Here is a 14,616-nt window from a genome sequence, read left to right as displayed (position 1 = left end):
TTCGGAATAACTTGAACCCTTACCTGGAATTTCAGTGGTTTTGCAAACTAGTTATGAGTCATAGTTATCAATGTTTTATAGGTACCCTACTATACCTTAATTTACTAGGTGGTAACTCTACACTCTAATCAATCCTTTTAGAGTCCCACAAGTTGTGCTTTGTTTTAACCTTGGTAAAAATTGGGGTGCAACAAGGATACTTTGAAGTCAGTCTGCGCCCAGAAAGTGGCAGCATTAGTTCCATGTCATGAAGTTTGGAACTTACGCACCCACTTTTTACGGACATCAAGATACAACCATAAGGAACTTCCCTAGCCAATGAATATTCATACTCGTCCCACTAGAAGAAAAGAACATGAAAAGATTAGGCATCAGGTGGACCATTATGAAGAAGAAGAAGAAGAAGACACCCAAAATGCTCGATTTATAGCTAAATATGACATATAGATGGAAAAGGACGGAGTAATTATCGTTTCCTAGAAAATCAAAAAAGCAAGACGATTCATCTAATCAACCTCGGCAAAAACGCCAGACATCATAGATTTGTCTCCATAGGAATGGTGTGATCTATTTTCCTAGGGAACGGACGACGCACAGCTTCCAAAGGTGTCATCATGACACACGAAGACCAGGAGAGACGCGATTAACCCATACACATGCTCAGATCTAGAAGCATAGTTTTTTACTTGGCGGTTTTCACTTTCCAAGGCAAACTCGATTCAGCCTTAGCAAGTGGAGATACTACCTACAGTGGCCAAAAATTGCACACGCTCAAAAGCACGGGGTGTATAATCCCAGACTAGACTCAGGAAATAACCCTAACAAAATGACCAAGCACTCAAGGATTAAGTACAAGTTCGCATGGCCCTTTAACTAACCATGGTCACGAAACCCGAACCAAATGAGACGCATGCCTCGACCAGCACATCAGCCTACATAGACTAAGCATCCGCCCAACAAACAACGCCACAAACTTGCCTAACTACTTTGACCAAGTATTAAGGGATAGATTACATGTCTAACCAAACATCCTCTACAAAGATCAGGGAGAGGATATTGGCCCCAAGTGTTGCATCAATCCAAAAGAGTAAATGAAGACCTAAAAGTCAGCCTTAGACCCCAAGCACCCGAACGACTATAAATAGAAGACAAAGGAAAAGCTCTAGAATGTCACATCCCAAAACCCACCCTAAGCGTAACAAGCATCCGATGCTATGGATAACACCGGAAGCACCTTATGAATCAATAAATATCTAATCCTTTATGTTAAACAGCCTATCTTAATAAATATAAAACAAGTCACTAATAAATTGGATAAAAGAATAACCATCTTAGAGATAATTCAGTGGAAGTCAAATCAAATACTTAGTTAATAAACGTGGTAAAATGTCCCAACGAGTCATACAAGACTCCAACACACTACCCACAATCTGACAACTATCTATGGAGCTTCTAAGATAATGAGCAAATGTCTAAATACTCGGGACGCAGCCCGAAAACTAAAACACAAAAAGTAAAGATAGAATGGTACCCCACGAACAATCATGTGGGCTCACCGAATAACCTCTAAAGCAGCAAGTTCTCCTAAGTCGTAGGCGTATCACGAACTTGCTCTTCTACGTTACCTGGCACACCATAAAAAACAACAATGGTATGCCTAAGTACTGGGTACTCAGTAAGTGTCTCCGGGACAATAAATAATGTAAAATAAAATAAAATAATATAGTATAAGGCATTGCAACAATGTAAGTAAAGCAGTTCGAAATCCAGAGATAAAACCATTCACCAAACTTAGAGAAACCATTATTAGAAACCATTAAGAGAGAGTTAAATCACTTTTCAAGTCATTATGCCATTTATCAAGATTAAGTCCACTATTTATGAACTGAAGATCAACATCAAGTCACTCACGAACAATAACAATAATGCCAATACAGGCCAAGACAATGAAATGAAAAGATGACCATTAAGCTTCCCTAAAACCGCATAGAAGCACTACATCGGGATTGTCACCCTTGATGGCTATCCTTCCTCCCGAATAACTAGGAAAAACCACATCGGAGTTATGAACCCTCGATGGCCACTCTTCCTCCCAAATGGCTAAGAAAACGACACTTGGATCCATAGTGACTACCCTTCCTCCCGAGTAGCTAGGCCAAACACAAAAAATAGAAACCAAGGCAAAATAACTGAATCACAGTCATAGCTTGGAAAACGAATCACTCATTATGGATTATGTTCATCATCCCGTTAGTAGGGGTTCATCAAATCACTTATGGGTTTAGAAACCATATTCATGTCTATGAAGTAATAATTTCAACACAATTCGCTCATAGGGAAAAGATGTGAAACATTCAAGCTTTCCGAAATCGAGTTTAAGCATCCCTCATGGGGTAATCCATGTTCAAACATAATCAGTTTCTATAACCCTTTGATAAGGAAATCACGTATACATATATATAATATTATACACATAAGTTCCATGAGGGTTTGTCCCTCACACACATGAAACCTTGCAAAGAAAGAATTTCCTTTAAAGGTTGAAAAGTATGTTTGAAAAAGAGACATACCTCAATCCCGCTAAAAGGGTTCCAACAGAACTTCCACGGTTCAACAATCACTTTACAATAGGTTATTAATAACAAAGTTTAGAACTTTAGCCAATTCTAGGGATTTCTACCCTTATTCGAAATACTAGGGCTGTACTAGCCTTAAAACTTGTTCTTGAATTCTTATGCAAATCATTAGTGAATTATAATCTTATAGTATGCTCTATACTAGTCCAAAACTCATTAATAATCCCAGAAATCAGAAATCTTACCTTTTAGATAGAATTCCACACTCCCCATTCTTCTCATTTCTTGAGTTTTCAAGAATCTAGGGTTTGGGAAGATGAACTAGTGTCAATTTAATGTTAGAATGATGAAGTAATGATGGTAATTGATCAAAAACTTACCTTAAATGTTTTGGGGAAGTTTTAGGGTTGTTTCCTCGCAAAAAGTCAGCCAAAACAAAGTGGCAAACTTATACAATTCGGAACCAAAAAAATAATGGGCCGCGGCACCCTTGCGTCGCGGACCCATCGCAGATCAGACCATCTGCGGCACCCCTGCCCTGCAGTGGTGCCGCACAAGGCAATATTTTGGTCAGAACCACATTTTGATCGCGGCAGCCTTGCGACGTGACTGCTGATCGTTGCTCAGTAAAACTGTCATAACTTTTTATACGTAGCTCCTTTGGAGCTTGGCGACTTGGAAAGGCATTTCAAAGACCTACAACTCTCATGTTTTGAGTTTTCTCATATACTCAACGCAACTATCCGAAAAATTGGAAATAGTAAGAAGTCTTCCAGACTTAGACGAATTTAGAAGCCTTTAAGAACTTCACTTTTTGGGTTTAACTTCGAAACAACTATTTATCACCCGAATGGATCCATATAGCTAAAATATCATCTTAATACTAGTTTTACACATTCACACCTAATCCAGATTTACAGAGTGTTACATAGAACATTCAGTTCCAGTCAAGTCTATAATACGCTTAGGCCTCATTTGTTTTCACTTAATGAAGGTCCTAATAATAATCTTTCAGATCTCATTCATTAAGTCTGTATTTTTAGTTATGAACCTTAATCATTCAGATCTTAACAATTTAGTATTTTTTTTTTTGTTATAGCTATTTAATGGGTATGAATAAATCTGAATAATTAAGATCCATAACACAAGATTAATATCATTAAGATGTCTATTTAAAGGTTTCTAAAAAATGGTAGTTCACCAATGCCATACATTCACTGCTACTGTCATCGCCTATCATTATCAACTACCGCTGCCACCGTCTATTATCAACTTCCACCACCACAACCACCATCCTCAACCATATCCACCATCGTTTTCAATCACTACAATCAATCGTCACCACCACCAGCCGCCATTTACAATTATCATCTCCAACCACCATTATCACAAAAAAAAAAAAAAACAATCACTACTGACAATCACCACTATATATTATCAACCACCATCATCATTCACCATCATTACCTACCACTATCATCACTACAACTATCGGTCGTCACCACCAACTATCACCACCAACCACTACTTGCAACCACCATCACCACTAGCTACTACCCAAAATACCACCATTAGCCAACTTCATCCTCATTCAGCACCCAAAACCCCATTAATAATCATCACCAGCACCAGCCACCATAAAATTTTAAAAAGGGAAAAGGCTCATAAATACCCCTAACCTATTGGAAAAGGCTCAAAAATACCCTCCTTCTACCTTTTGGTCTAAAAATACCCTTAAGGTTTGTTTTTGGCTCAAATATACCCCTCAAACTAACAGATCAAATGTTGATTGTTTAAAAAGCCATGTGTCATTTTCTAATTGGTGCCACGTTTTAATTTAGAATAATTATATAAAACCCGCCCAAGTTTTGGCCGACCCGATTTGGAGGTACGATCAGAACAATAATTTGTACCCACTGTTATGAACTATATTAGTAGAAAGATGAATTATTCCATCTTCCATATTTGTTCCCATAGCCATTTCTAGATGTTCGAGTTTTTCTGCAACTTCAGCCATATCTGAGAATTTTACTTTATCACCTAAAACAGCTACAAGTTCATCCACTCCAGCATCTTGTTCTTTTTCAAAATCTTAGCTTTATCAGAAGATTGGGTTTCTTCTCAATCGCGATCTCTCTTCATTTTTTTTTTTGGGATTATTGGTTGTCTGTGACAATTGATGGATTTTCAGAAGCAATTGGTTTCAAGAAAGCTGGATGATATTTTTCATCAATGGGGGAGGAGTTTGAAGGAAAAAGTCCAATTTTTTTGCTAGGTTTTTTGCATCAACTTTCAGGTAATTTCCACTGGTGAAGAAGAAGGAAATTACTTGAATTCACAAGAGATGCAGTACGAGATCTACTTCCAAATTGGGTCAGCCACATGTTTGGGTATAGAACTTGGGCGGGTTTTATATAATTATTCTAAATAAAAATGTGGCACCAATTAGAAAATGACACGTGGCTTTTTAAATAATGAACATTTGATCTGTTAGTTTGAGGGGTATATTTGAGCCAAAAACAAACCTTAAGGGTATTTTTAGAGCCAAAGGTGGAAGGAGGGTATTTATGAGCCTTTTCCAATAGGTTAGGGGTATTTATGAGCCTTTTCCATTTTAAAAATAGTTTGTTAATATAGTAATAGATTAATTTAGTATTTTATTGAATTTTATATTTATTACATTTAAATAAAGGAAAATTTTTATACATTCAGATGTGTTTTCAAATCTGGACATCTAAATTTTAATGCACATCTGAATATTTGGATGTGTATTCAGATTCATACGTATTAATCTTAAAAATAAATGAAGCCTTTTGTTACATCTCGTCCTTCGGGAGATACGTTCGTCGTATATTCGTCAATATATGCTCGTAGAATAAGGTTATTCTCGAAGTCGCAAGTTATATGTATTGTAACTAGTAAGTATCAAGAAGCCAAGGTCATGTTTGATGAGTTTTAGGAAGAATAAAAGTTGAAGGAATCGAAGAAATACATTTCGAGGAAAGTTGGAAAAACTGCCCAATTTTTACCGTCCCATATACTGTCTGTAAAAATTTATACGGACCGTATAAATGGAGGAGGGAAATTGTATAATTGGAACAGAATGTTAATTTTTGGGGTGCATTTTTACTGTCCAATTTTACGGACCGTATAAATTTTTACGGTCCGTATATTGGATTGTCGAATTTGAGGAGGTGGCCGACCTCCTCAAGTATAAATACCCCACTTTACCCCACTTTCATTTATTTCATCATTTTTTCCAACACTTATCTGATCCTAAGACATCCATATACACCTCTATAAACCCTTTCACCTATTTACACAAGTTTATATAAGATTTCAATGTAAATTAGCTCGAGAAAGTTTGTAGTAGCTTCGTAGCCTTCGTATTCTTCCTTACATCAAGTTGAAGGAAGTGGAATTTCAAGGATTAAGCTAAATCAAGGTCAATTAAACTCAATCAAGGTAAGTTTCTCCCTCTTTGTGATAAGATTAAGCTTCATCAACATGGTAGTTACGAGAATAACGCGTATTAAGTCAAGTTAAGATGAGGGTGATGTATAATTGTGTTATTGTTATTGTAGAGATGAATTGGGTGTTAAACTAAGTCAGCTTATGTTGAAGGTGGTTATTGGTTGTTGTTATGAACTCGGGAACGTATTAGAAGCAGAGGAAATGCTATCTGAATTCTTACAACTCGAATTGTCATTCAATATACCTAGTATATATGTGATATGTAAGTGTATCTTGGCCTAATGAAAGATGTAATCTCAAATATAGGTCCACACGTTGGTTAAGCATCAGGTTAAGGATTACTGTGAAGCCACCTCCCGATATACAAGGTATGTAAGGTTTTCGTTCTCCTTATTCTTTGTCATGAATCCAACTATAACCATTAACGAACGTTCCATAAAGAGATTAGTCCATTCTAATGATTCCCACTTCTGATGTTTCATGATTTAATAGGTTATTTGATGTTTTATCTCATTATTATCCACGTTTTATTGAAGTTCTTATTAACGAGGATAATCACATAAAGATATTCGGAGGTCACCGACCTTACGTCACTCCGAAAGGCCCAAATGTTACTTCTATGAGTTCATCATGCATTATATATATATATATATATATATACATTTATTTTATTGCACCAAGCAGTGCTATAGTCGGCCAGGTACGACACCTATTGTGCAACCACTGATCAGTTGGGTATTACTACCGAGCCTCACATGGCCGGATACGTTTCCACTGAACCTCACATGGCCGGGTATGCTTCCACCGAGCCCTACTATGGCCGAGTACATTATGATGATGATGATGATGATGATGATGATGATGATTCTACTTATATAGTTATGTATATTTATGATTTCAAAGTTACAGCATGCATATCATACGCCCTTCGTGGCAAGTTCAGGTTTCAGGTGGTTCCTCTTCTACTTATATTTGTTTCACTGCTTTACTATTATATTTCTGCCTTACATACTTAGTACTTTTATCCCTACTAGCGTCCCATTGCTGGGACACTGCATTTCATGTTGCAGGTCCGGATAGTCAGCTTGGAGGACCTCCACAGTAGGCTCGCATAGTTCAGGATATAGTCAGCAAGCTCCACTTGTTGCAGACTTGCACTGTTTTAGGGTATGTTATTATGTACATGCCATATGTGTGTGTGTGTATAGGGTACGGCAGGGCCCTATCCTGACTGTTACGTTACACTATGCACTCTTAGAGGCTCATAGACAGATTTCATATGTGGCCTTGTCGGCTTTAGTTTGGTACTGGTGCTGTTGTTGTGGCCTTGTCGGTCACGTTGTCATATGTAGATCTTGGTAACAGCCTTGTTGGCTTGCGTACATATATGTATATGTGTATATTTTTGTGTTGGGCCTTTTCTGTGTGCAGGTGATTCCTTTACACTATACGTATGTCACACAATCATTCGTAACTATATTAGGTTGAATATGTTGAATGTACGTCAGGTGGTGCTCATTCGGTAGAGCTGAGTGCCCGTCATGCCCCAGGGTTTGGGGTGTGACAAAATTTAGTCTTTGAATGTGTATTTTCTCTCTAGATATTGTATTTCCTTCTTTGTAAAAGCATTATACTTAGTTCTTGAAGAGCTCCATGTAGAGTAGATAATTTGTACCCCCGACATTGCCCTTAAAACGATTACTAGTGTTAGATCTTAGCTCTCTAGCTCCGTACACTATATCATATCCAACAGACTGAAAGGATATCAATAAGAATTCTACCCTCTTTTTCTCTATTTTGTTATTATCTTTTAGTTACTTGTTATTCGTACTTACTCTCGACACACCGCTGTAGGCCTCGTTTTGTAATTGACCATAGAGCAGAATTTTGCCTCTACAAACCACCAAAGAAATTGTCGCAAGCCCACTTTGAATCACTTAATAATAAAGTCTAATTCGTGAACTAAATGTATTTCTTAGTTTTGTAAATATGTATAAATATGGAAGAATAAGAGAAGAAGCAGCTTCTTCACCAATAAAGACTCAATTACTTTCTTCGATTCTTCGTCAAGAATCTCGGGTGTATGATTTGTCTTTGGAGAATGAATCCTTACTCTAGATGACTTTACATTTAACTTTGTGTCCTCTTCATCAGAGGGAGCTTCCAAAGGCCTATGATTGGTTGACCCTAATGGAGATGGGGAAACAGCCTCTGGAGCATTTTTGATCGTCGAAACTTGCAATGGACTATCTCCGGTCAACTCGAATGGAATTGGGGCAACTGCATCTGGAGTATTTTTCGTTGCTGAAACTTGCAATGGATTATCTTCGATCGACCCGAATGGAGTTGGGGCAATTGCCTCTGGATTATTTGTCGTTTCCAAAACTTGCAATAGACTATCTCCGATCGACCCCAATGGAGTTGGAGCAACTGCATTTGGAGTATTTGTGGTTGCCGAAACTAATGGACTATCCACGGTCGACCCTAATGGTGATGCTGGATGTGGTAAAATTGTTGGAGCTTTTGTAACTAATAGTGACAGTCACAATAACAATTTAAAGTTAAAACTAACTAAGGCGTTAATTAACAAGATATATGCTCTATTTTTACTACTTATTGAAAGAATACTAAATCTTTATAGTTCAAAAAGATGTATACTTTGAAGGTAGAACTTACTGAAAAATGCAAACCTACTAAATCTTTGGTTTAAGAGATGTATATATACTATCTACTACTTATATATAAGTGGGGATAACTATATACCTTATGGTCAACACGTCTGTCGACCATGAGGGTGATCTGGTAATTAATTAAAGTTGTTGCTAAGTATTGTTGTAAACTGAGCCATAAAAAGATGTATCTTTCTTACAATTGACGGAAAAACCAAATGAATCCTTATTAGTTTCACATTTGTCCCTCATTTTAGTAAGCACTAAGGAGCACTTCTTACAATTTTCCCTCTACATGCACTTCTACTTTTGCTGATTAGTTTTTGCCCTCACTTTTTCATCTTATTACTTCAATTCCCTTGTATAGTTTCATAAATAAGACCATCGTGAGGTACTCCATTGTAGGACCTGACATGCAAAAAGAAACGCAGTATGACACTTGGAAATTTTCCACATCATACATTCCTTTAAATTGTTTGACTGCAGAGGCAATCCAACAAGACTTAAATTTTTACTCATAAATCATCCTTGATCTCAGTGTCGGCTTGAATATAAAGCTAGTAAAGCAATTGCTTGGGACCCATCTTTTTGGGGGTCTCACTTTTCTAAAGATCATATATAGTATACATTACTGAAAAAAGACAACCCAGTGCATTAAGCTGTCGCTATGTGCGAGGCCCGAAGAAGTACTGGACCAAAAGGGTCTATTGTAATACTATATATTTGTTGGAGGCTATGCGTCCACCAAACAATGTATGGAGGAACCTGGTTGTCTACAAGTTCCCTTGTGCAGTGCAGAAGTAAAGAAGGCAAGATTTTACCGTGGCAAGCTCCTTGCCCAAGGGATTAAAAATCACGACCTACTCCAGTAGGATTTTAACTTCACTACATCGAGCAACTTCAGATTACAACCTATTGTAAGCTAGGAATTAACTCTCATAACCCCTCACCCTTGCAATAGCCCAATTGTAACCTCCACATCGTGACTAACTCTAGCCATCCACACTAATACACCTAAGCTAACTTTAGCCTATTGTATCACTCAAGGACACCCCTTGAGAATTTTACACGATTTGACTACCTCTAGCCAAACCAACTAATACACCTTGACTAAATCTAGCCAAGGGTACCACTCAATAGATTAAATAGGTAAACTTCTTATAACTACTGAGAATTCAAAATACCTACAACAACTTCTTTCTAGAGAAGAATATGTTTGCATTTTATAGCACAGAAGAACAAAAGACTTAACAATCTTAGGACTTAACATATCTTCAGTTGTAGAGAACAAGTCCTTGGATCTGTTAGAGCCTTGTTCTTGTACACCCCTTTAGGAGTGGAGACTTGCACTTAGGATGGAGCAATTTTCGATTATGCAAGAATGCTTCCTTCCTTGGGATATGTTGAGTATATAGGAAGAGAGATAAGGTGAGAGTGACAGGACGCAGCAACTCTGTTGTTGCATTGTTGTACCGCTGTGTTGTGTCAGCAGCTTTACAGCTGTAATGTTGACCTTCGTACGGACAGAGATATGATCCCTTAGCTAGTCTCTCAAAGACTCTGAGATAACTATATCCCTCCTACTCCCCTGATAGTGTATCTGGTTCGTCATACATATTTGTCAAATCATCAAAACAGTAAAAGTCACAGCGTAACTTATCAATTTCTCCCTTTTTGATGATGGAAAACTTGTAGACGAGGTCCCTCCTGAGAGAACCCGGGCCCACTTGTTCCCCCTGCAGATCAGACTATTTTAGCACAACATGTCAACATGTTGCCAAGGATGGAATACCTGGTAACTGATCAGCACTTCTCCATTAGTCTGTTTCCCACCTTTTTAATGATGACAAACACACAGACTATTCCCCCTCAAACATTATTCCCTGTTTCCCCTCAAACATTGTTCCCGTCTGTTCCCCCTCAAACATTGTTCCCTTTCTTCATTAATTCCCCCCTTTTGGCGTCATTAAAAATGAAGCAATGAACAAGAACACAGTGTGAGTAAGAATAGATATTATTGCCATTAGCAGATAAAAGGCCTCGAAGCAAGTTTAAAAACAACAGATCATAACAGTCTTACAGATACAAAATATGCTAATTTAAAGAGCTAAAGAGTGCCAATGTCAGTAACAGAGAGAAATGATAACTACTTTAAAGAGATTTGAAGGCGACAAGGGTAGAATTTAGCATAGGGGGTCTGAGTTCAAGGGATGAATAAAGCTAAGAGGCGCGGGGTTTTGATGAGATTGTCCATTCTTGCACTGGCTGCCCACTTATCTTGAATCAGATAGTCTTTGAGCTCATCAATCTTCTGCTTCAACGGGTCATTTTCAGCCTTTAGCTTCTCATTTTCAGTTCTCTGTTCACCATAAAGACCAGGTTCCTTTGCTTTCTCAACAAGCTTAGTCTTCAAGAGAGCATTTCAGCTTTGAGTCTAGCAATTTCAACATTCTCCTTTTCTTGAGCATCAATCAGGCTTGATATGGTTGAAGAAGTTGCAACCCCACTCTTCTTAGGAATACATTCATATTCTTCCTATGTGCTCATACAGACTGTCTGCTTTCGAGATCCCTTTGTAGCCTTGCCAATTATAACATCAAAGTGCTCAAAGATTCTTGTTAGGAAGAACCCATAGGGGAGACCATGTCTACCTTCTATGGCATTTACCACTTTAATCATGTGCTCTATTATCAAGGCAGGCATAATAATGATCTGATAATTTGCTAAGGCTTCAAGTAGGTATAAATCAATGATGGAAGCACGACTTCTCCCCTCAGTCCTTGGCAGCGACACTTTTTTAGCAACCTCAAATAGGAGCTGATATTCGGGCTTGAGTTCCTTCTTATAGAGCCTTTCCGCAGTAGTTATTCCTTCACGCTTGACAATTAGATCCTTAAAGACTTGAGTAGCCTTTCCTTCTACCATCTTTATCCCATTCGTAGGGACACCAAGGATATTGCCCAGCCTAACCTCATCCAACTCAATCTCAGACCCATGTACAAAGGAGATCAGAGTAGTGCTGTCATCAGAGTATCACAGATTTGAGTAAAATTCAGCCACTTCCTTTTTAAAGACATTTGGTGTTGGGGCTACAAAGAGATAGCTCTACCTTTAGAACTCAATAATCTCAACCAGTTCTTGCATTTCATAAAGCTCAACAATCTCTGTATCAAAAACTCTGCCAAGCAACACCTTTTGATTCTTCAAGTTTTCCTGCCTCTACAGTTTTAGTTTCTTGAGTTTTCGTCTCTTTGCAGTGTAATCAGGGGACTTTTTTAAACTCACTTTTCATTTTCTTGGGATTTGAAACTCCCTTTTCTCTTTGGAGTGAGATTCATTCTCCTTGTTTTTATCCTCTTCTACTATCTTGGTTTCCTCCTCGACGAATGTTTTTTTTTTTTTCATGCTTCCATCTTTTGGAGTTCTTTCTCAGAAGGGTAGACCTTTTCTCTGTTTTCTTCTCAACTTCTGAGATCACTGCATTATCAGGTAGATCAATCTCCTCATCAACGAGTTTAATTTTCACCACTCTTCTCCTTTTGAAAGTGCCCTTTTTCTCAGTGCCAGAAGTTCGTTTGAAGACTAGGTTCAGGGCAAGATCATTATCAGCTTCAGTCTCCTGAGACGGTCTAGAAGAACCAGGTTGCTGCTCCGGAGACGATTCTCTCCATGGAACAACAATGGTCAATAGATTTTGTTGGGTGTTTTCAGCAGCCATTCCTTCCCTTGAGGGACCCGATAACTTGACCCTGGTAAGAGTTGTCTTGAGTGGAATGTATTCAGACTCTCTTTGGGTAGAGAAACCAGGTTCCTATGTCAATTTTCCTATTTCATGCACACTTGTCAATCCTTCCTTATGACATTTAACATTACCTTCTTCCATCAATAGTGCATCATCATAACTGACCACACTTTCAACCTCCTTCTCCACCACATTAGACACAACCTAATAGTTTTGAAAAGCGCTATCCTCCAAGATCACTGAGGGATTCCCTCCTACTTTACCGTTATCAAAGGAAACAAAGTTACTTGATGTTTTTGGGATTTCCTCAAGCTTCTTTTTTACCAAAGCAGTAGCTTGCTCCTCTGCAAAGGCCTAATCCTCTGCATTCTCATCGGTTTCTTCATTTTCCTCGAAATCCTCAATATCTTGAAGTGTTTCCCAGATTGACTCAGTCTGTCCAACTTCTTTTGAATCGAGTTCTTCAGTAGAAGGGGATTTTAAGAAGGAGGACACGAATTTCTTAGGAGATCACTCTTAAGAGTCTTAAAGGGATTAGAAGTTGAGGGTTTCAAAAGTGTGACAGTGGAGTCTTGGTTTGAAGGAGTTGGGCTTTTGGAGGGTGAGAGAGCAGTGGTCATTTGGCATGATTGATGATTCATGAAGAGACATGATTGAATTTAGCAGAGGAATTGATAGAAAAATAAAAGTTCTTTACTGATGAGTTCAGAGAGAGGGAGAAGAGGCGATCAGTTTGAGAGTTCAGGTGAGGAGAGAGAAAGAGGGAAGGGACTTTAATTTAAAGGGGTCATGAAGGAACCTATTCTGATAGGCTGAAGAATTTTTTTTTTTTACCAACCGGGTTGGTTCAGAACAGACAAAGCATTTCAGTCCAACGGTATTGAAATAAATGAGGGAGAAATTAAATGACATGGCATCTTTAAGCACATTTAAAAAGAACATACAAGTACCGAAGAGCTACTAACCTAAGCGACATGAACAAGTTCCTTAACAAGGGATCAAGCAAGGATTCTGAGAGATGCAATATCTCCATTACTTATGTTGTCCTGACATAGACATGCATATGAACTCTCAAACAATTTCCTTCTTCCTTGTTTCACTTCAAGCCTTCTTCATTGTCAGGGGACCAGGTCCCTCTATTTTGGGTTTCCTTTCAATAGACTTCTTTCTTTTCTAAGGATACTAATATTCGAGTTTGACGATATCTTTATAGCTATCACTTCCATCATAGTGCGCACTCAACTGATGTTTAGTTTTAGCGGAATTCTTGCCACATGAGCTATCAGGGATCTTAGTCTTTTGAAGACTAATTTCCTGCCCACCTGTCACGACCCGACTAGGGGCCGCGACGAGCACCCGGTGCTAGCCCACCCGGGCACCCCTTGGCGTACCTTTACACTTACATCTAGGTGAGCCACATAATAAGACATACATTTCTACTCACCCATCATGCTAGTCCCATTGGACAACAACATCTTTATATCATTATAGGCATCCACGTCGTATCAACGTACATGAGCCGACAAGGCTAACAAAATGATATACAAAATATAGGCCGACAAGGCCAAACATACCTAACCATATACACATGTCTACGAGCCTCTAAGGAGAGTATAACATATCACGTAGGCGGGACAGGACCCCGCTATGCCCATAATTATGTACACAAAGGAATAATTACCTAAACGTTATAGCTCCAAATGAAATGGAGCTCCGCTATGTAGTCCCTGAGAATGTAGCCATGGATCAAGTCTGTCTCCCTATGCCCCTGCGGGCATGACGCAGCGTCCACAAACAAAAGGACGTCAGTACGAAGAATGTACTGAGTATGTAAAGCATGATCAATATCAACATAGGAGCACAATATACAACATAAGAAATAGCATAGGATGGGAGATTGTAATATCGTCGACATAAGCACTTACTTGCCTTTCATAGGAACTTTCCATTTCTAATGCGTATTTGTATACATACATCCACATCCGTATCCGTTCCACATTTGTACTCGTATTCGTATACATACCCTTAGTCACATTCATATCATGTACATATTCTCATTCATAATCGTATCATATTCGTATTCATACTCGTATCTATATCATATACATAACATTTTCATAGCATACCCGACCATGGAGGATCGGTGTTTCATACA

The sequence above is a fragment of the Lycium barbarum genome, chromosome 4 (assembly GCF_019175385.1).
Source record: "Lycium barbarum isolate Lr01 chromosome 4, ASM1917538v2, whole genome shotgun sequence".
Classification (NCBI taxonomy): Eukaryota; Viridiplantae; Streptophyta; class Magnoliopsida; order Solanales; family Solanaceae; genus Lycium; species Lycium barbarum.
Note: the sequence above shows the minus strand (reverse complement) of the source record.